Raw genomic sequence first — 24,399 nt, forward strand, 5'->3', positions numbered from 1 at the left:
TGAATTAATTGGATTGTCCTAACGCTTGCCGATAGCAGGGTATCTTAAACCTTCTTAACATTGTCTTCTAAATTGCAAGTTAGTCAATATGGAGCCTATATTAGATAAAAAATGCATTTCATTTGCATTTTTTTTTATCTAATATAGGCATTACAAAAATTTCGCATATTTTGCTGTTTGACTCGATTCTGTAAATCGAGTTGAAGGACTAATTGAAATTTATAACGACTAAACAAAAAAGTCGACTTTGAATGGAAAGGAGAATGAAAGAAATTGGTTAAAAATTAGCTAAACAATTATTTTTATAGAAGATTTTCTTTTCTATAGACACCTTTGTCAAAATGTTACTTCTATAGAAAATTCTGTCAAAATTTTATTTCTATAGAAAATTCTTAAAAATTTTATTTCTATAGAAAATTTTGTCAAAATTTTATTTCTATAGAAACATTTGTCAAAATTTTATTTCTATAGAAAATTTTGTCAAAATTTTATTTCTAAAGAAAAGTTTGCAAAATTTTGCCAATTTTTTTTCTGTAGAATATTTTGTCAAAATTTTATTTCTCTATGAAATTTTATCAAAATTTTATTTCTATAGAAAATTTTGTCAAAATTTTATTCCTATAGAAAATTTTGCCAAAATTTTATTTCTATAAAAAATTTCATCAACATTTTATTTCTATAGGGAATTTTCTCAAAATTTAATTTCTATAGAAAATTTTCTCAAAATTTTATTTCTATAGAAAATTTTGTCAAAATTTTATTCTATAGAAAATTTTTAAAAAATTTTATTTCTATAGCAAATTTTTAAAAAATTTAATTTCTATAAAAAATTTTGTCAAAATTTTATTTCTATAGAATATTTTATCAACATTTTATTTCTGTAGAATATTTTTCAAAATTTTATTTCTATAGGAAATTTTCTCAAAATTTAATTTCTATAGAAAATTTTCTCAAAATTTGATTTCTATAGAACATTTTTCTTTCTATAGAAAATTTTGCCAAAATTTTATTTCTATAGGAAATTTTATCAAAATTTTATTTCTATAGAAAGAAAATCTTCTAAACATTTTATTTCTATAAAAAATGTTGTCAAAATTTTATTTCTATCGAATATTTAATAAAAATTTTATTTCTATAGAAAATTTTGTAAAAATTTTATTTCTTAAGAATATTTTGTCAAAATTTTAGTTGTATAGAATTTTTAATCAAAATTTTAATTATATAGAAAATTTTGTCAAAATTTTCTATCTATAGAAAATTTAGTCGGAATTTTATTTCTATGGGAAATTTTCTCAAAATTTAATTTCTATAAAAATTTTGTCAAAATTTTAGTTCTATAGAATATTTTATCAACATTTAATTTCTATAGAATATTTTGTCAAACTTTTATTTCTATCGAATATATTTTCAAAATTTTATTTCTATAGAAAATTTCCTCAAACTTTTGTTTCTCTATAAAATTTCCTCAAAATTTTATTTCTATAGAAAATTTTTTCAAAATTTTATTTCTATAGGAAATTTTATCAAAATTTTATTTCTATAGAAAGAAAATTTTCTCAAAATTTTATTTCTTTAAAAAATAATGTCAAAATTTTATTTCTATAGAATATTTAATCAAAATTTTATTTCTATAGAAAATTTTGTAAATTTTTTTTTTCTGTAGAATATTTTGTCAAAATTTTATTTGTATAGAATATTTAATCAAAATTTTATTTATATAGAAAATTTTGTCACAATTTTATATCTATAGAAAATTTTGTCAAAATTTTATTTCTATAGGAAATTTTCTCAAAATTTAATTTCTATAAAAATTTTGTCAACAATTTATTTCTATAGAATATTTTATCAACATTTTATTTCTATAGAATATTTTGTCAAAATTTTATTTCTATCGAATATTTTATCAAAATTTTATTTCTATAGAAAATTTCCTCAAAATTTTATTTCTCTATAAAATTTCCTCAAAATTTTATTTCTATATAAAATTCTGTCAAAATTTTATTTCTATAGAAAATGTTGTCAACATTTTATTTCTATAGAAAATTTTATCAAAATTTTATTTCTATAGGACATTTTATCAAAATTTTGTAAAAATTTCATTTCTATAAAAAATGTTGTCAACATTTTTTTTCTATCGAATATTTAATCAAAATTTTATTTCTATAGAAAATTTTGTAAAAATTTTATTTCTATAAGAAATTTTCTCAAAATTTAATTTCTATAGAAAATTTTCTCAAAATTTTATTTCTATAGAAAATTTTATCAAAATTTTATTTCTATAGGACATTTTATCAAAATTTTGTAAAAATTTCATTTCTATAAAAAATGTTGTCAACATTTTTTTTCTATCGAATATTTAATCAAAATTTTATTTCTATAGAAAATTTTGTAAACATTTTATTTCTATAAGAAATTTTCTCAAAATTTAATTTCTATAGAAAATTTTCTCAAAATTTTATTACTATAGAAAATTTTGCCAAAATTTTATTTTTACAGAAAATTTTGTCAAAATTTTATTTCTATAGAACATTTTTCTTTCTATAGAAAATTTTCTCAAAATTTTGTTTCTATAAGAAATTTTATCAAAATTTTATTTCTATAGAAAGAAAAATTTCTCAAAATTTTATTTCTATAAAAAATTTTGTCAAAATTTTATTTCTTTAGAATAGTTAATCAAAATTTTATTTCTACAGAAAATTTTGTAAAAATTTTATTTCTGTAGAATATTTTGTCAAAATTTTATTTGTATAGAATATTTAATCAACATTTTATTTATATAGAAAAGTTTGTCAAAATTTTATATCTATAGAAAATTTTGTCAAAATTTTATATCTATAGAAAATTTTCTCAAAATTTTAATTTTATAGACAATTTTGTCAAAATTTTATTTCTATATCGAAATTTTCTCAAAATTTTATTTTTATAGAAAATTTTGTCAAAATTTTATTTATATAGAAAATTTTGTCAAAATTTTATTTCTATAGAAAATTTTGTCAAAATTTTATTTCTATAGAAAATTTTGTCAAAATTTTATATCTATAGAAAATTTTGTCAAAATTTTATATCTATAGAAAATTTTGTCAAAATTTTATTCTTATAGAAAATTTTGTCAAAATTTTATTTCTATCGAAAATTTTATCAAAATTTTATTTCTATAGAAAATTTTCTCAAAATTTTATTTCTATAGAAAATGTTCTCGAAATTTTATTTCTTAACTTACATTATGCAAAAAAAAACACATTGGCCGATTTCTGTAAGTCTGTGTAAACTGAACAGAAAATTAAGTGAAGTAGAAATATGTTTACGCAAATCATTCTGAGGAACGTAAAAAAATCGTGTCATGATAAGAACGGCATTGCTGGACCATTCGACTATAGAGCTAAAAAGTATTTCCTTGATTTTGTGTAATACTTAATTTTAACATTTCTCCTTAATCATTGTTATCACTGTTAGTTTAATATAAATTAAATTGAGTATAAGTTGGCATTAAAAAAATATTGGTTTTTATTTATGACGGATAAGCGTGGGTCGTTAAATATTGTTTATTAAATTAATATTCAATTTTATCACCAAACAATATTATACGGAATTTAATGACGTTGGTGACTGGACAAAGAAAATTTTTTCAAATTAATTTTCAATTATGAACAGAGTGGTTTACAGAGATTTTCATCAATGGTCATTGACACTGCATATGAGTACTTTATTTTTGTCAGCAATTCATGTCATTCTCATATATTATTGGGGTCATTGATGAAGTCTTTATGCGAGTATAATTAAAAATTCAGGTGCCTATAATCAGTTACAGTTCACAGATAGAGAAAAGCTATGCTTTGGTTCTTAAAATGATCGAAAGTAAGTTAATTGTATTTAAAAATTATGAAAAGTCGACTTCGACTTTCTTTTAAAAAACTTGAAGAATCTAGAATGTCGATTTTTTACGAAAATTCCCTAGATGCAAGACCGATTTTTTATCTGATCTTTTTGATTTCTCAATAGTCGCCATTTTGATTTTTATTTATTTTTTTTAATTAAAAAAATGTCCTCAAAAATCACTTCGACTTTCTTTTAAAAAACTTGAAGAATCTAGAATGTCAATTTTTTTACGAAAATTCCCTAGGTCCAAGACCGCTTTTTGATCTTTTTGATTTCTCAAAAGTCGCCATTTTGATTTTTATTTATTTTTTATTCTTTTTTAAATTAAAAAAATGTCTATGATGAGCTTAAAGAAAAATCGGTTAATCTAATTTGGCCAACATAAAAGCCTATTAGCCATTTTTAGGTGATTTTCAAAAATACAGAAAATTTATTATTTCGGCTTCGACAAAAAATCGATTTCGGCTTTGGGATCCCTACGCTAAAGTCGTTTTTTACTTCTCAAAAGTAGTCGTTATAATATTTAGTTTATTTGAAATTTCTTCTATTAAAAAAAATTACGTCATATTTTTTAGTATGTGTACACCCAAAGAAAAAATACTTTCCTCCGGAACGAAATTTTAGAGGAACGAAATTCCTCTTTAATGTAAAGTATTTTCTGTTATAGTAGATAAACCCGAATGTATGGCAAACTATACAAAAATGGTCTCTAATACTTTTGATTTGTTTTTAAAGACAATTTTTAGCGTTGAAAGAAATTTCTATCTGTCTAAAATTTAGCTCCTTAGAAAAGAAAATCGTTTAGTGTATGATGCGCTTAAAGACAAAAATAACAAAGACATTTGATTTAATATGGATTCTCCCCTTTTAGTTGATAAACAATTATGATTATGATAATTTGTTAACAAATATTTATAGAATGACTAATAATATCTGTTATAGTACAACAGAAGGCAGATTAAGAATCTAATTAAAAAACTTTTATCTACCGTATTATCGTATCTATATACGAACTGACAAACATCAACAGTAGTTACGTAAGGAATTTGCTTATTTAAGATAAAGTTTATAAACTTTTTTCGAAACGTCATCATTTACATAAAAGGAAAACTTTTCGGTTTACCTGAAAGTCTCAAATAATGATAAATGGAAAGTACATGAGAACGCAATTATCATCCATCATCTTTAGGGTGTAGGTTTTAAGAATATAATCTTATACTGTCATAAATTTTAACACGATTATAAGATCAGTCAGAGAAATGGAGAATTTTATTTTTTAAATTTTATTGTTCTGCAGTAAGTAAATAAATTATCTGTAGCTTATATTCAGATTTATTAGTATAGAAGAGTATTATTCCAAAAAACTGTGAATGATTAATGAAAGTTTTCGTTTTGCTAAAATCTACTTGTGTTAACTTCCTGAAGACTTAAACAAAGAAATTTGATAGCACGGGAATGGAATGCGTTATTCTTTCATGATGTGATTTCCGGCCAAAAAGCAAATTAATATCCATTCCTGGCCATTAATTACATTTGCAATTGATACAAATCCGAACAACATAAGCGGTGATTAAAATCGGTTGCAATTATGCCAGAACGGCAAAATGAATTACGTGGATTCAGCTTCGCCAAGCTACTTCATCAACGAGTAGAACCTCTTCAAAGATATCAGGGTGGGCGGGGTGATGGGATCGGCACAGAATCCGGCCACTAAAAAGAAAATTGATGTAAGCTCCTGAAGGGTTCGTCCACGGTCTCAGAGGCTATGGATAACGAAACGGATCCTCACTATCACCAAGCGATAGCGGCACATCCACATTTCGTTTGTAGTGCACACATGCACATATAACATATTGGGCCCTCATGACATCGTGAGAGTTGCATAAACGAATTGAATATTTCAAGTTGTACTAAGTAGGTCATGTAGTACAATTGTACTTTTGACATAAGAATTGTACCAACTTTAGTATAATTGTACCAACTTTTACATATCTGTACAATACTTGGAAATCATATATTCCACTTGAAATTCCCATACGAAAGACCAACAACATGGAGGAACAAATAATACGTCATTTAAATTGGAGTTCTGTTCATTGTGGACGTGGGGGAACAAATAATACGTCATTTAAATTGGAGTTCTCTTCATTGTGGACGTGGAGGAACAAATAAGACGTCATTTAAATTCGAGTTCTGTCCATTGTGGACGCCTGTTTAATGACTGTATTAGTTCGGAACATCAATGAGTTCGAGTTGAAGATTTATGCCTACTTCCATATGTTTATGGACTTCTTTGCTCCTATTAGGTATTCAATTTGGGTAGCTCCGGATGGACTTAGTTCCTTCGAACTAATCGCTTTAAGTAACTGCGGGAATTAGACTTTCGTGTTACACTTTAGAAATGGGAGCCACCATTAGTGAAACCAGCATGCATTCAATATTGCATGAAAAATTTGTCGATCGATCAAAAATAGGCTCGTGTCGTTTGGTCGAAAGAAATGTTCCGAAAATAAACAGCAGTCGGTTGTATGCGTGTTTCAAGATGAGCCAAATTCAACAAAAGTTGCTGGACATGTCGCAATCGTACCACTAGAACCACGTAGAACAAAAAATTCTGAGTGGTACACAGCCAGTTGTCTTCCAAGAAATCGGGAAAACCAACCGCGGAAGACGGATCACGATCACGACAATGCGAGCCCTCATACCACAGTTCAAAGAACTACATTTTTGAACATCCAAAATATGGATTTGTTGGGTCATCTGTCGTATAGTCCTGACTTGGCACGGAATATCTTGTTTTTTGTTTCTTAAGGTGGGTATTAAGTTCGAGTTTTTTCACTAAAGTGAAAACTAAAACAGTAAAAAAAGGTATAAAATTATACATATTTGTTGCAGATTTTATAATAACTGGATAGGGAATAGCCCAAAGCAAGTTTTCACAAAGTTTGTATTCCTTAAAAAGTATTATTAAAGAAAAGTAATCGTGAAAAAATGGCGATTTTAGCGGCTAAACTCGAACTTAATACTCACCTTTACGTAAGAAATAAAATGAGAGATCAACGTTTTTCGGCAACTGAAGAAGCGGTAGATGCGTTCAGAATTCAAAAGTACTTCGATAATTGGTTCAATGGCATGCAAGATTGTATAGATCTTAATGGGGAATATTTGGAAAATCAATAAAGGAATTTTCAATGATTTTTGTTCTCCAATCCCGAAATATAAAAGCCAACCCTCGTATACCCTGAACAAATGAGCGTCATTGACATGGGGAACGAAATTGAAAAATAAGACTGGATTCTATTGCGGAGCGATCACTTAAATGAACTATAATTCCCACCTCTTAATAGGAATACAGTGAAACCTTAAAAACTTGGACACTCTGAAAAGCGGACTCCTCTCATGGCTGGACACCTCCCAAATGTTGACAAAATTTAGGCAACCAGTGTTGCCAACTCCCCTAGACCAAAAAGCACCAAAAATATATTATAAATTCTAACCTACAACTTCCCACCACAAAATCGAAAATTAAATGCTCTACTAAAAAACAAAAAATAACTTCCGAATAAATACATATGTATTATAGAATTTTGTGTATGGAATTTGTAATTTTATGAAGTTATGAACCGCTATTCAAGTATACACCTTGATCAGTTTGAATGCTTTCATTCGATTCATCTTGATCAGTAATGTCTTTCAACTTTAAAGGAGTCTATTGCTTAACAGGTTGGCTGATAAGTCCCCGGTCTAACAAAGAAAAACACATTTTTTTGTCACAATTCGTTTTTATTATTCAACATAGTTCCCTTCAAGAGCGATACAACGATTATAACGACCTCCCAATTTATTGATACCATTTTGGAAGTACTCCTTCGGTTTTGCCTCAAAATAGGCCTCTGTTTCGGCGATCTCTTCATTGCAGCCAATTTTTTTCCCTGCGAGCATCCTTTTGAGGTCTGAGAACAAGAAAAAGTCGCTGGGGGCCAGATCTGGAGAATACGGTTGGTGGGGAAGCAATACGAAGCCCAATTCATGAATTTTTGCCATCGTTCTCAATGACTTGTGGCACGGTTCGTTGTCTTGGTGGAACAACACTTTTTTCTTCTTCATATGGGGCCGTTTTGCCGCGATTTCGACCTTCAAACGCTCCAATAACGCCATATAATAGTCACTATTGATAGTTTTTCCCTTCTCAAGATAATCGATAAAAAATATTCCATGCGCATCCCAAAAAACAGAGGCCATTACTTTGCCAGCGGACTTTTGAGTCTTTCCACGCTTCGGAGACGGTTCACCGGTCGCTGTCCACTCAGCCGACTGTCGATTGGACTCAGGAGTGTAGTGATGGGGCCATGCTACATATCGACGGAAAAACTCGGGTGTATTACGAGTTAACAGCTGCAAACATCGCTCAGAATCATCAACACGTTGTTGGTCAAATGTGAGCTCGCGCGGCACCCATTTTGCACAGAGCTTCCGCATATCCAAATATTGGTGAATGATATGACCAACACGTTCCTTTGATATCTTTAAGGCCTCTGCTATCTCGATCAACTTCATTTTACGGTCATTCAAAATCATTTTGTGGATTTTTTTGATGTTTTCGTCGGTAACCACCTCTTTCGGGCGTCCACTGCGTTCACTGTCCTCCGTGCTCATTTCACCATGCTTGAATTTTGCATACCAATCAATTATTGTTGATTTCCCTGGGGCAGAGTCTGGAAACTCATTATCAAGCCAAGTTTTTGCTTCCACCGTATTTTTTCCCTCAAGAAAACAGTATTTTATCAAAACAAGAAATTTCTTTTTTTCCAGTTTTTTCACAATAACAAAAGTTGCTTCACAAAAGACGCTCTATCTCACAAACTAATTGACTTACAGCCGTCAAATTTTGACACGAATCATTTGAGAGTTGGTACTATATAAAAATAATACGCATTTAATACTAGCGACGCCATCTATGTGTCAGACCGGGAACTTATCAGCCAACCTGTTATTTCATTTGTGCGTGCTTTTGTGAATTTAATACAAAGGAGGTTTCACTGTATTCATCTTTACTTCAAATAAATATATACATCCTAATACACAGAAAAAAAATTTCACGAAAAATTTTCCGATTAAAATTTTAATTGAGTTTGAAAAAATATTCAATTAAAAATTTAATTGAATCAACAATTTTTTTAATTGAAACAAAAATCAATCACAACAATTAATAGTATCAATAATTTTTTAATTGGATCAATTAATTTTTTAAGTGACCTTCAATTAATTTTTTAATTGATACTATCATTTCTGTGATTGAAGACATTTCAATTAAAAAATTAATTGAATCAATTAATTTCGTGATTGAATAAGAAAAAAATTTGTTTGTGTGTATGTATCATAAGATCCATCTCAATTAACCCTGTACAGTCATCCTTATTTTTTGTACATTAACGTCATCCTTCGTCATTTTGACTACGGCTCATTTCAGGACGCTATAATTTTCATCGTGAGCGAAAAAGTGAACAAAACTTGAATTTATTTTCTTATTCAATTTGGTACTACTTAAAACCAAATTGAATAAGAAAATTCATAAAACGGTCGAATTAGTATAACTTAAATTTACCATTTCCCAATAGATTAAAATGCATTTTAAATCGAAAATGATATTACGTGTCGTCATTTTGACGAATGATGACTGTCTAGGGTTAAATTATACACCTACGTCTTTACTCATTCTTAGCTTAAAGCGGCAGCCCAATGTATTGTCAGGCTCACTTAGACTATTCAGTCCATTGTGATAAATACGCACTCTTCTAAACAATATTTTTACTATGCATAAGAACCAAAACTAAGAGTCTCATCTTCTATATATTCTCTTAACATGGCAAGAGAGCAACACTACAACTGAAGAGAACGCATACTAAAGCACATTCATATATGACATAAAATCGTGGGTATTAACTGTCCGTGTTTCTTTTTAAACAAACGTGTACTACATACGTACATATACTGGGTATGTGTCACTCAATACTGCATTATGATAAAATTCCCTATATTTGTGTGAATGTATTCCATTTTCGATATGTATTAAAAACTCGCGCGATAAACTCGTGAGTTGTTAAAAAAAAAATAAACGCAACTGTGCTATAAATAAACGTGAATAAACACAAATCCAAAAGAATAGCCGAAGATGAACGAGAAGAAGTTGCTTTATGTATTATATGGTATAGATATAGTAAAGAGTTGTATGTTGGCGTTCGTATTGACCTATGAGAATAAGTACAACAAGCGATCGTTGTTGGTGTTGCATTTATCTGAATGTATCCGAAAATATTTAGCTTAAAAAAAAAAAAAAAAAAAACAATAATTGACATGAAAGGGGAAAGTCACATGCTGCTATTCATTTGGTGATCGTGGGTAGGTAACTTTTTGGTATAAACCCCACTGTGTGCTTAAAGCAAAGGTCAATGGAGTATTCCCCGTTGTGTGGATGAATATAAATACGGTGACTAAGGGCATTCCAAATGCATATGATTTGGAAGTATGTCAATCTGGGCTATATATATGTTTGTTAATGATTTATTTCTAATCATGATTTTACTTTCACTTCAGCGTTAGAGGATCATTATGCAATTTTGAAATATTAACTCCCATATATTACCCTACGGGAAATTGACACAGACATATCACAAGATTGGTACCAGATACAGTTTTTCGCAATCTTTAAGAGAAAGTAATCTCTTGATATTCCTTTCTGATGCAATTCCGATAGTCTAAATGGAAAAGTGCCTAAGATTTTGTCCCGGACTGATTCATGAGGACATATTCACGGCGTAGTCTTATGTGGCGTTCTCACCAAGCATGTTTTGGAGTTTGAAATGTTTTCCCTTTATAAGCATATCAAAACGAGCCATTTTCCCAATACAAAAAAATCAAGTTCAAAATACGCCAATTTTATAATGTAAACGCCCATAAGCCCTGGGAGCCACCGTGGTGCAATGGTTAGCATGCCCGCCTTGCATACACAAGCTCATGGGTTCGATTCCTGCTTCGACCGAACCCCAAAAAGTTTTTCAGCGGAGGATTATCCCGCCTCAGTAATGCTGGTGACATTTCTGAGGGTTTCAAAGCTCTAATCTCTAAGTGGTTTCACTCATTTTTATAGCCGTTCGGACTCGGCTATAAAAAGGAGGTCACTTGTCGTTGAGCTTAACATGGAATCGGGCAGCACTCAGTGATAAGAGAGAAGTTCACCAATGTGGCATCACAATGGACTGAATAGTCTAAGTGAGCTTGATACATCGGGCTGCCACCTAACCTAAACGCCCCTAATATGGAATATGCTCTGACTGAACATACTCTTTTCAAACTATATGCTAAACATACACAGAAAAAAATATCACCAAAATATTTCCAATTAAAAAGTTAATTGAAGTTGAAAATTTTTTTAATTAATAAATTAATTGATACAATTAACTTTTTAATCATGATAGAAACATTAAGTTAATTAAGTCAATGATTGAAAATTTTAAAAATTTTAATTAAAAAATTAATTGATACAATTAACTTTTTAATCAAATTCGGAAGACTAATTCAGTTAAAAAGTGCTGATTTTTTTTTAACTAAAAATGTATTTCAAACAAACATTTGTTAATCCAAATAAAAACTCTAAGCCAATTCAGAAAGTAATTAAAAATAGTTACCTTTTTTAAAATAAATTAATTGAGTTTTGCAATCAACATCAATTAAATTTTTAATTGAATCAATTAAAAAATTAATTGAAATTTGCTAAAAAATCAATTAATTTTTTAATCAAGAATTTTTTCTATGCCCAATTAAAACTGTGATTGATACTATCATTTTCGTGATTGAAGACATTTCAATTAAAAAATTAATTGGATCAATTAATTTGGTGATTGAATCAGAAAAAAATTTTTTTGTGTGTAGGGATATACAGTGACTCACAAAAAAAAACACTTACAAAAAAATGCATTTGATTTCAAGAAATCAAAAAACGAATACTTTTGTGAGTCACTGTATATGTATATTTGAATTTAGTGCATATATTTGAATTTAGAGTAAATGAGAATTTCAGGTATCCATGGGAACCGTCGAACTAAAACATCTCAACTAGGTGTGAACGGTGAAATGTTTTGGAAAAAACAAATGAGGAAAACGAGTCAGTGGGAACATAGCATTAGTCTTAACACGTATCCTTTACAATGAGTCCAAGTCATGTCTTAAAGTGTGAATTGTTCCCCTCCAAAGTTAATATGATCGGTCCATTGCACCAAGGGCTAGTCCTCTACTGGTCCTAGGATTGATGCATTTTCTTGGAGCAGTTACTACCCTGATGGATTGCCACTGACTGACCTATTATACACTCAAAAAAAAATTTTACTTGGATCCAAAGATTTTGACCTTCCCTTAAGGATTTTGGTATTGATTTCGAGCCAAAGATGCGGCTTCTTTAAAATAAAGAAATTTTTTAGCGAACTATCTGGCTTTAATGCTAGGACCAATAAAATTAAAATTAGGATACAGATCTCATTTATCAAATTTTCATTTTCTTTTCGCGGTTTATTAATAAAGGTACCCACACACAAAAAATTTTTTTTCTGATTCAATCACCAAATTAATTGATCCAATTAATTTTTTAATTGAAATGTCTTCAATCACGAAAATGATAGTATCAATCACAGTTTTAATTGGGCATAGAAAAATTTCTTGATTAAAAAATTAATTGATTTTTTCAGCAAATTTCGATTAATTTTTTAATTGATTCAATTAAAAATTTAATTGATGTTGATTGCAAAACTCAATTAATTTATTAATTGAAAAAGGTAACTATTTTTAATTACTTTCTGAATTGGCTTAGAGTTTTTATTTGGATTAACAAATGATTGTTTGCAATACATTTTTAATTTAAAAAAATCAGCACTTTTTTAACTGAATTAGTCTTCCGAATTTGATTAAAAAGTTAATTGTATCAATTAATTTTTTAATTAAAAATTTTAAAATTTTCAATCATTGACTTAATTAACTTAATGTTTCTATCATGATTAAAAAGTTAATTGTATCAATTAATTTTTTAATTAAAAATTTTAAAATTTTCAATCATTGACTTAATTAACTTAATGTTTCTATCATGATTAAAAAGTTAATTGTATCAATTAATTTATTAATGGAAAAAATTTTCAACTTCAATTAACTTTTTAATTGGAAATATTTTGGTGATATTTTTTTCTGTGCACGTACAAACAAACACCCGTTTAAAAATCCAAATTATAACGGATACTTCAAACTAAAAAATGTTTTCATAATTCCAAAAAAAAAAACTTTAAACCAAAGACGCTAAATCCTCCTCCTATATTTGAAGTGTTTATATATTTAATTTAAAGTTTCAATATTTCAGTTAATTTAAGGACAATTTCTTTTAATCAAAAATGTGCTTCTTTACCTTAAGTAAAATTAGCATTAGTTCAAAGACTTGCGACTTTAACGGAGGGGCGCAAATTTACACAATTTGTGTCCTAAATTTAATGAAAAAAAAATTTGCAGCAAAGATTATAAACTTTATTTTAATTAAAATGTCATTATTTTAAAGAAAGTTGTCCTTAATATTTTGTAAATTTCGCATCCTAAAATTTAGGTTGCGTAATCTTTAATATCACGTAAATATTTTTTTCAGTGTAGGATTGGTCCACCATTGGATAGACCGTACACTAACTTTCTCACTCCATGTGTAACGCATCTGGGGTATTTTGGAGTTTAACGTTTACACTAAAGAACTGTCAAACTGTAAATCGAAATATTGGTCTCAAACGCATCGAAGTATTGGTCTCAGGCCTCTTAAACTTGAACTTTACCGACTGGGGTATTTTGCAGAGAAACGTTGACACTAAAGAACACCAAACTGTCGATCATTTCAAGAGGGTGCTTCGCCGGGAATGAGCGATAATACCGTATAATTCGTGTCAAAGGAAGCCAATTCTAATAAATCTAAAGAGATTCTAAAATTAGATGCATTTTCCGACATTGGTGATTTTAAAAAATAAAATAAAAAAAATTGAAAAATATATCACTTTACTTTGTTGCACTACATATCAACCACCCTTTACACCTAATGAGCTTGCTTAGCTAAAGGCATAGAAACAAATATTTTTTGTCTTCAATCATGAAATTAATTAATCCAATTAATTTTTAATTGAAATTGCATTAATTACAGAAATGAAAGTATCAATCACCAACGTCAATTAAATAATTAATTGATCCAATTAAACAATTTAATTGGTACTATTAATTTCCGTGATTGATTTTTAAATTATTTCTTTTTTTTTCAATTAAAAAATTTGTTGATTTTGTTGAATTTGTTTTTAATTGAAGCATTTTTAAAATCCAATTAAAATTTTAATAGGAAAAATGTTTTTTGTGTGTACAAGGGAACTGTAAGTCGAAATCTGTCTCCAGTAACTTGCAGCGCAGTACTCTACCATTCTGGCTTTTTTGATGGCTATTATGCCACATAAGCCTATTGCACCTCATTTCCCCCGATTCGAATGTCGGTAGACGTTCAAATCGTGTTTGACGAAAGGTAGAATTTCTACCTCATAGCGATTTTCTACACTAATAGGAAAAGTTTCGTTATATTAACGAAATGCGTCATTAAAAGTGAGCCTATGAAACAAATTTTTAATGCAACGAAATTTTTCGTTATTATGACAAATTTTGTGTTAGTCAACGTAACGTTTCGTACTATTAACGAATATTTTCATTGTATTACTGCAAATGTTTTGTTATAGCAATGAACAATTTTCGTTGGCTCGATTTTAGTGAAATTTTCTTAATGTGTAAAGGGAGCTTGATGTCCCAGGTCTTTCTCTCCATTTCCCAGGTTTTTTTGGTTTTGAAGAAATGTACTGATCATGACACTTTGTCTTCGAACATCAAAGCTTGAAGTTGCACAAACGTTAGAAAGCCCTTATGAAATTTCAAACAAAAACAGAACGACTTATTTGGATGCCCTATCGCAGAAGTTTTATCTCAACTTAGTGCTACATCCCCAAGGTCTTCTTGTTCTTGAAGAACTATACTGACCATGGTGCTTTATCTTCCAATATCCAAACTTGCAGTTGTATTTCCACAAACGCATACAAGTATCTACGAAAATTTTATGACAATGCCCTTCGAGGTCTCTTACAATATTTGGCCTTATGTTCCAGTTCACCACTTGTTGACATTTTAAATGCTCGTGCTATTATATACCGGAATCTAAAGGACAGAATTTTACAACAGTATATGTGGCCCACAAAATATACACTGAACCATTACTAAATATTAGCTCTCACATAGAGTTTCTTTACCTTCTTACGATCTGAATTGAGTACAAATTTACTCAGATACCACATATATGTAAATGAGAAATATTTACATTTTTTTAAATTCTCCCTTCCTAACCTCCCAAACCTATAAGCGGCTACAAATGTGAGGCAAAGGAAGATATATTGACTTTTTCATTATCAGTGTTCGTTTTAAGTTTTGCCTGGTACGCCGTAACCCCTTTCTCCTATCGTTTTCTCTTCAGCCTTGAATTATAGCTAAAAGTCGGGTAGTGAAGTTGGGCAAATAACGTAATTCTGTTACGAGGTCGTTGCCGGCGATTGCGTGTGTGTGTAACGGCTGCTGAGTAATGAGCCAGCAGGTTTTGTTGGCAGCAAGCAGTAGGGAGTACCCAAGTATGGCTACGATCTTATGAGGGTCTATAAACGTGAAAGTATGCGTGTGGTTTATCCAAACGATTCGATAACATTTGTTGGATAGGTAGAGAGATTAATAGTTTCTCTCTTTAATAGAGTTGCCAAAGGACACGAAATTGATTTGTAAACATTTTTTCGAGAATTTAGTGTGAGATGAACGTGATCAGTTTTCTAATATAAATATTTCTTAGAGAGAAATCTTGTAAATCTTGTAGAAATCTTGTAAATACTCAGTAGGTTAGGTTAGGTTAGGTGGCAGCCCGATGTATCAGGCTCACTTAGACTATTCAGTCCATTGTGATACCACATTGGTGAATTTCTCTCTTATCACTGCGTGCTGCCCGATTCTATGTTAAGCTCAATGACAAGGGACCTCCTTTTTATAGCCGAGTCCGAACGGCGTTCCACATTGCAATGAAACCACTTAGAGAAGCTTTGAAACCCTCAGAAATGTCACCAGCATTACTGAGGTGGGACAATCCACCGCTGAACAACTGTTTGGTGTTCGGTCGAAGCAGGAATCGAACCCACGACCTTGTGTATGCAAGGCGGGCATGCTAACCATTGCATCACGGTGGCAATGGTTAGCATTCGAAAGGTCAGTAAACAGACCTTTCGGACGGAAATTAAGGTCCAAATCCGGATAAACAAAAATGCAATTACACGCAGAGAAGGAATATGATCACCTCAACCATGTTTTGAGAGCAAAATGTTATTTTTGGACGGTGACCATGGAACATTTTTGTCGCAAAAATGTTGTTTTCTCGGCAAACATATACATGGTTGCCGAAGTCAGACATATGCTTTTTGAGAAAATAACATGGTTGCCGCAAACATGTTACATGTTCTCCGTCCAAAAATAACATTTTGCTCTCGAAACATGGTTGAGGTGATCATATTCCTTCTCTGGGTGTAGAGGCAATAAAGCTTAATGGGGCCAATCGATTTGCGTTATGGGGGTACTTTATGGGGGTCTGCGGAAGTAGCAAATACAGCAATTTGAAGCAATAGATTGCTGTCGTTGATAGTGCAGAAGTTGTATATAAATATGAAAATGTCAACCAAAGACATTGAAGATATGAACTGAGTTTGCTCTTCTTCTTTTTCTAGAAAAATAAGGGACAATTCGGGGAGCATTTTGTTAATGACTTTCAAGGAAATAGTTCGGTGCGGTATTACTACAAGTGTGGTACCAATCTCTAGGTTCTGATACTAACACACAGAGTTGCCAGTATTTTTCTGGCTCTTATCGCAAAAATCCTGACGTTTTCGTCCTCAAAAATTCCCAATTTAAATTAAATTTCCTCACAAAAATCCCCAATAAATTACTGAGAATTTTTTGTGAGTTTTTGTGAAAAAAAAAACAAGCAAATATTCTCAGCTATAGAAAATAAAAAAATCATGCTCGAGAAATGACAATGAGAGTTCGATCACCATGTAGTTAATTACGAAACTTTACTTCTGGTTCAATCACGAAATTAATTGATCCAATTAATTATACCCTGCTCCACACTGGGGAACTGGGTATTATAAGTTAGTGCATATGTTTGCAACACCCAGAAGGAGACGAGATAGACATATGGTGTCTTTGGCAAAAATGCTCAGGGTGGGCTCTTGAGTCGATATAGCGATGTTCGTCTGTCCGTGAACACATTTTTGTAATCAAAGTCTAGGTAGCAGTTTTAGTCCAATCGACTTCAAATTTGGCACAAGTATGTGTTTTGACTCAGAATAGATCCCTATTGATTTTGGAAGAAATCGGTTCAGATTTAGATATAGCTCCCATATATATATTTCGCCCGATATGGACTTATATGGTCCCAGCAGCCAGAGTTTTACCCCAATTTGGTTGAAATTTTGCACAGGGAGTAGAATTAGCATTGTAGCTTTGCGTGCCAAATTTGGTTGAAATCGGTTCAGATTTAGATATATCTCCCATATATAGCTTTCGCCCGATTTACACTCATATGACCAAAGAGGCCAATTTTTAACTCCGATTTAGTTGAAATTTTGCACAGGGAGTAGAATTAGCATTGTTGTAATGCGTGCCAAATTTGGTTGAAATTGGTTCAGATGTTGATATAGCTCCCATATATATGTTTTTCTTATTTCGAAAAAAAATGGTCAAAATACTAACATTTTCCTTGTAAAATTGCCACTGCCTAGTCGAAAAGTTGTAAAAATGACAAATTTTCCTAAACTTCTAATACATATATATCGAGCGATAAATCATAAACAAACTTTTTCGAAGTTTCCTTAAAATTGCTTCAGATTTAAACGTTTCCCATATTTTTTTACTAACATTGTGTTCCACCCTAGTGCATTAGCCGACTTAAATTTTGAGTCTATAGATTTTGTAGAAGTCTATCAAATTCTTCCAGATCAAGTGATATTTAAATGTATGTATTCGGGACAAACCTTTATATATAGCCCCCAACACATTTGACGGATGTGATATGGTATCGAAAATTTAGATCTACAAAATGGTGCAGGGTATAATATAATCGGCACCGCCCGACTTTAGACTTTCCTTACTTGTTATACCCTCCACAATAGGATGGGGGTATATTAACTTTGTCATTCCGTTTGTAACACATCGAAATATTGCTCTAAGACCCCATAAAGTATATATATTCTGGGTCGTGGTGAAATTCTGAGTCGATCTAAGCATGTCCGTCCGTCCGTCTGTTGAAATCACGCTAACTTCCGAACGAAACAAGCTATCGACTTGAAACTTGGCACAAGTAGTTGTTATCGATGTAGGTCGGATGGTATTGAAAATGGGCCATATCGGTCCACTTTTACGTATAGCCCCCATATAAAGGGACCCTCAGATTTGGCTTGTGGAGCCTCTAACAGAAGCATATTTCATCCGATCCGGCTGAAATTTGGTATATGGTGTTGGTATATAGTCTCTAACAACCATGCAAAAATTGGTCCACATCGGTCCATAATTATATATAGCCCCCATATAAACCGATCTCCAGATTTGGCTTGCGGAGCCTAAAAGAGAAGCAAATTTCATCCGATCCGGCTGAAATTTGGTACATGGTGTTGGTATATTGTCTCTAACAACCATGCAAAAATTGGTCCATATCGGTCCTTAATTATATATAGCCCCCATATAAACCGATCCCCAGATTTGGCTTGTGGAGCATCTAAGAGAAGCATATTTCATCCGATCTGGCTGAAATTTGGTACATGGTGTTGGTATATGGTCTCTAACAACCATGCAAAAATTGGTCCACATCGGTCCATAATTATATATAGACCCCATATAAACCGATCTCCAGATTTGGCTTGCGAAGCCTCAAAGAGGAGCAAATTGCATCCGATCCGGCTGAAATTTGGAACATGGTATTGGTATATGGTCTCTAACAACCATGCAAAAATTGGTCCACATCGGTCCATAATTATATATGGTGCCCATAAAAACCGATCCCCAGATTTGGGTTGCGGAGCCTCAAAGAGAAGCAAATTTCAACCGATCCGCCTGAAATTTGGTACATGATATTGGTATATGGTCTCTAACAACCATGCAAAAATTGGTCCATATCGGTTCATAATTATATATAGTCCCCATATAAAGCGATCCCCAGATTTGGCTTGCGAAGTCTCCAAGAGAAGCAATTTTCATCCAATCCGGTTGTAATTTGGAACATTGGTCCATATCGGTCCATAATTATATATAGCCCCCATATAAAACATTCTCCAGATTTGACCTCCGGAGCCTCTTGGAGGAACAAAATTCATCCGATCCGGTTCAAATTAGGCACGTGGTGTTAGTATATGGTCGCTAACAACCATACCAAAATTGGTCCAATCACACAAAAATTGGTCGATATCGGTTCATAATCATGGTTGCCACTAGAGCCAAAAATAATCTACCAAACTTTTATTTCTATAGAAAATTTTGTTAAAATTTTATTTCTATAGAAAATTTTGTCAAAATTTTATTTCTGTAGAAATTTTTGTCAAAATTTTCTTTCTATAGAAAATTTTGTCAAAATTTTTATTTCTATAGAAAATTTTGTGAAAATTTTATTTCTATAGAAAATTTTGTTAAAATTTTATTTCTGTAGAAAATTTTGTCAAAATTTTATGTCTACTTTGTCAAACTGAATTATATACGTATTGGATCGATCTTTTTTGATTTAATATATACCACGTATGTACTTACATACAATTTAGAAGATGGTGTTAGGAGGTTTTAAGATACCTTGCCATCGGCATTCGATTGTGGATGGCAGTGTTTAGATGAAGTTTCTACGCAATCCATGATGGAGGGTACATAAGCTTCGGCCTGGCCGAACTTACGGCCGTATATACTTGTTTTTTAATTGAAATGTCTTCAATCACAGAAATGATAGTATCAATTAAAAAATTAATTGAAGGACAATTAAAAAATTAATTGAAGGACAATTAAAAAATTAATTGATAATATTAATTTTTGAGATTGATTTTTGTTTCAATTAAAAAATTTGTTGAATCAATTACACTTTTAAATTGAATATTTTTTTAAAACTCAATTAAAATTTGAATTGGAAAAATTTTCGTGAAATTTTTTTCTGTGCCATAGACAAAATCATGAACGGCGTTCACATTTCAAAACGATCCGTTCATGAAAGTGAATCAACACACATGTGGTGTCAAACGGAAAACAGACGATGTCAATCGGCCAACGATCAAATGACACCATGCGTTTTTAAAACAACAACCAGCGTTGTTACTGTGACTCGAACCTGTATTGTCTGCACCATATGCGTTAATAGTTGACTTAGCACATATCACCACTGACGGAGTTGCCAAAATAACGTCTAACGAATATTTTAAGATTTTTTGTGGCCAAAGACAAACGAAAGCCGTTCCTGAAATCGTGAACGCCCGTGGACGAAACGGTGAAAAATTTTTGTGAACGGTTGAGTTGCATTTTGTTACCATCTGTTCACGATTTTGGATCGTGTTTTTTATTAGAGAAGTAATAAAATTGGGTGGTAGATCCATATGAAGGTGAACCATCTTCACTATTTCTATAATTATGGGATATATTGTCCAAATCAATGAGGAACTTCAATAGGCATCAAAATTTAAGCTTCACTGAAAAAACAGTGAACCCACCAGAAAAGATAACTTTCGATTAATTTTAGAAAATTTGGAACTTTTTTAGAAAATTTTAACTAAACGGTATTACAAGCGCTGGCATCACTCCGATATGGCAAAAATAAGTAAATATTTTTCGACAAATTCAAGAAAATTTATTAGACATAACTAAATTTTTTCAGTAGTTAAAGAAAATTTTGTAGTTTTAAGAGAAATCTTGGAGTTCAAAATTGCAAGAATGTCTTTAGTGACATACGAAGTTCATGATGGACACATTTTTGGTAAAATTTACAAATTTAAAGAAATAATGAACTATTTTGTAAGAAATACGAAATTAGGAAATCTTTATGCTTTATTTGTGTATAACTTTTTCCCGTTTTTTAGTTCATTTAACTAACATACACAAAAAATTATTTGACTAAAATAAACTTTTTCCAAACATAATGATTCTATGAACTAATATAAAGTTAATATGGCTTTAGTGAAATAGAGAGTTCACTTTTTTTGAGTGTTGAATACTCACGAAATAATTTCACATTTGTAGAATAATGTCTTAGCCAAGCTGAGTAAAATTATAAATTAGAGCATGGGTCCCTAAAAATAAAATCCTGTATCCGCTTCTAGCACAAATGCTCTATTTGCCGTTGGACAAATGCGAGCAAAGTTTTATGTTTTACATTTTGACGATTCCCTGTTTCTGTTTTAATAATATTGAAATAAATAGAATTTCGTGTAAACCTTATTACACTGAAACTATTTTTAAAGAAATCCCCAAATTTATGGAAATTCTCCACCGAAAAAAAATCCAATATCAGCAATACTGCTAACACAAACATACTTTATGTTAATCCACATCTTCCTTTTCTATTACCAATGATGGTAACTCTTTAACTATCTGTAATATTTACTCTCCAGCCCTCTCTCCATCTATTTCTCTTTCTTTTTCAATGACTCTATTGATCTCCAGCAACTTTTACTTCACTCACATATTTTGCCTTTTGTTTTTTTTTTTGTTTTCTTCAAAGTTGCGTGGACAAGTTATGTGCATGTGATTCGATTCTTTGGAATACCTACTAACATCATCAACGCCAACCTATCAACATTGTTTTCTTCTTTGCACGTGAGCACTTTAAATGATCACAAAAAGCAAAAAATCTTCAATTGTTGTTGTTTGTGTTGCCGGTGATGGCTCGTTTTGCACATAACCACAAATTTGCTATATTGTTGTTAGTGCCACTCAGGCACACAAACAATCAGTGACAGCCGCCAGGTAACATATTGTTTTATACACAACAGTGACTTCCATAAATGACAATAATGGTTGTGTCTGTCTAACCGGTGAGACAGACATTTAAGTGTTTGCCTTTTGTGGCCTGAGTGTGTCTCTCTGTCTATTTTTAAATCAGGCTTTGATTATTTCTGCTTAACGCTTTAGGCGCCAATTACTTATGCGAACTAGTTGTATTGTATTCGTACACAGGTATGGTCAAGCATTGTGGTGTAGTCATTGTAATCAATGGCATCAGGCGTCTGATGATGGTCAGTTAAAAAGTTACAGTGGTGGAGAAAAGTATTTATCGTTGTATGTTTTTGAGGGGATTATTGCAGTCCTGTTTGATCCATGCCTGATCTAATAGAAATGTATGTACCCAGTGGCAGGGAACATTTTGATTAAAAGAATTACGAACTGAGGATGAACCCAATCCACTGCTGAGCCGATTTATTCGTCGCCTGTATATTATTATACCCTCCACTATAGGATGGGGCGGTATATTAACTTTGTCATTCCGTTTGTAACACATCGAAATATTGCTCTAAGGCCCCATAAAGTGTATATATTCTGGGTCGTGGTGGAATTCTGAGTCGATCTGAGCCTGTCCGTTCGCCCGTCTGTCTGTTGAAATCTCGCTAACTTCCGAACGAAACAAGCTATCGACTTGAAACTTGGCGCAAGTAGTTGTTATTGATGTAGGTCGGATGGTATTGTAAATGGGCCATATCGGTCCACTTTTACGTATAGCCCCCATACAAACGGACCCCCCAAATTTGGCTTGCGATTGCTCTAAGAGAAGCAAATTTCATCCGATCTGGCTGAAATTTGGTACATGGTGTTAGCATATGGTCTCTAACAACCATGCAAAAATTGGTCCACATCGGTCCATAATTATATATAGCCCCCATATAAACCGATCCCCCGATTTGGCTTGCAGAGTCTCTAAGAGAAACAAATTTAATCCGATCCGGCTGAAATTTGGTACATGATGTTAGTATATGGTCTCTACTGACCATGCAAAAATTGGTCCATATCGGTCCATAATTATATATAGCCCCAATATAAACCGATCCCCCGATTTGGCTTGCGGAACCTCTTGTAAGACCAAAATTCATCTGATTCAGTTGAAATTTGGTTCGTGGTGTTAATATATGGCCTCAAACACCCATGCAAAAATTGGTCGAAATCGGTCAATAATTATATATAGGCCCCATATAAATCGATCCCCAGATTTGACCTCCGGAGCCACTTGGTACAGCAAAATTCATCCGATTCGGTTGAAATTTGGTACGTGATGTTAGTATATGGTATCCAACAACCATGCAGGAATTGGTTCATATCAATCCATAATTATATATAGCCCCCATATAAACCGATCCCTAGGTTTGACCTCTGGTACCTTTTGGAGAAGCAAAATTCATCCGATCTGGTTGAAATTTGGTACGTGTAGTAGTATATCATATTTAACAACCATACCAAAAACAACCATCAGTCCATAATCACATATAGCCCCCATATAAACCGATCCCGAGATTTGGTTTTGGAGCCTCTTGGAGGAGCAAATTTCATCCGAGTCAGTTGAAATTTTGGTACATTGTGCTAGTATATGGCCGTTAACAACCATGCCTAACTAGGTCCATATCGGTCTATAGTTAAATATAGCCCTCAGATAAATCGATCCCCAATTACACAAAAATTGGCCCATATGAAGTTCATAAACAATTCTATATAGCCCCCATATAAGCGACCCCCATATTTCAATTCTGGCTCTCTAGGTATCGTGCAAAAAGTCCATATCGATTCGTAATTATTTGTAGACTTACCTATACATACATTTTTTGTCTAGTATATACCACGTATGAACTAACTCACAATTAAGAAAACGATGTTAAGAAGTTTTAAGATACCACAAACCAAGTAATTCGATTGTGGATGACAGTCTTTCGTAGAAGTTTCTGCGCAATCCATGGTGGAGAGTACATAAGATTCGGCCTGGCCGAACTTACGGCCGTATATACTTGTTATTAATGGAATCAGAACCCCCATGAGATTAGTTGTACAATGCAATTTACATTTTATTCATCTCTGCTGTGCATGATTATTATATTAAAATAAATATATGTTGATCAAATTGAGGTTAAATTTTTGTCGATATTAGATCAAATAATCGGCAGCGGCGTTGACTTGTCAATATTTGTTCATTCATTCTCTCATCATTAATGATTATAAGAAATGTTGTAAGAATAATTATATCGAGTAGAAAAAGAGCTTCCAAAAAATTAACTTGTGATCCGAAAGTAATGCATATTTGGTTAATATCCAATGAATTTTACATGAGCTAGCCATAGGACGGAAGTAAACCATTTTCGGATCCTTGCATTGCTTTGGAAGTTGTGCATTGAAAATTCATTT

General features: G+C 31.7%; 1 protein-coding gene across 1 annotated transcript in view; it reads right to left on the bottom strand.

The window, feature by feature from the left end:
- LOC142237605 (putative inorganic phosphate cotransporter) overlaps window positions 1-24,399 on the bottom strand; it is a 66,230-nt gene that overhangs the window by 6,837 nt on the left and 34,994 nt on the right. The gene's annotated exons all lie outside the window — the stretch shown is intronic.

This window comes from Haematobia irritans, chromosome 5, assembly GCF_050003625.1.
Source record: "Haematobia irritans isolate KBUSLIRL chromosome 5, ASM5000362v1, whole genome shotgun sequence".
NCBI classification, from domain to species: Eukaryota; Metazoa; Arthropoda; class Insecta; order Diptera; family Muscidae; genus Haematobia; species Haematobia irritans.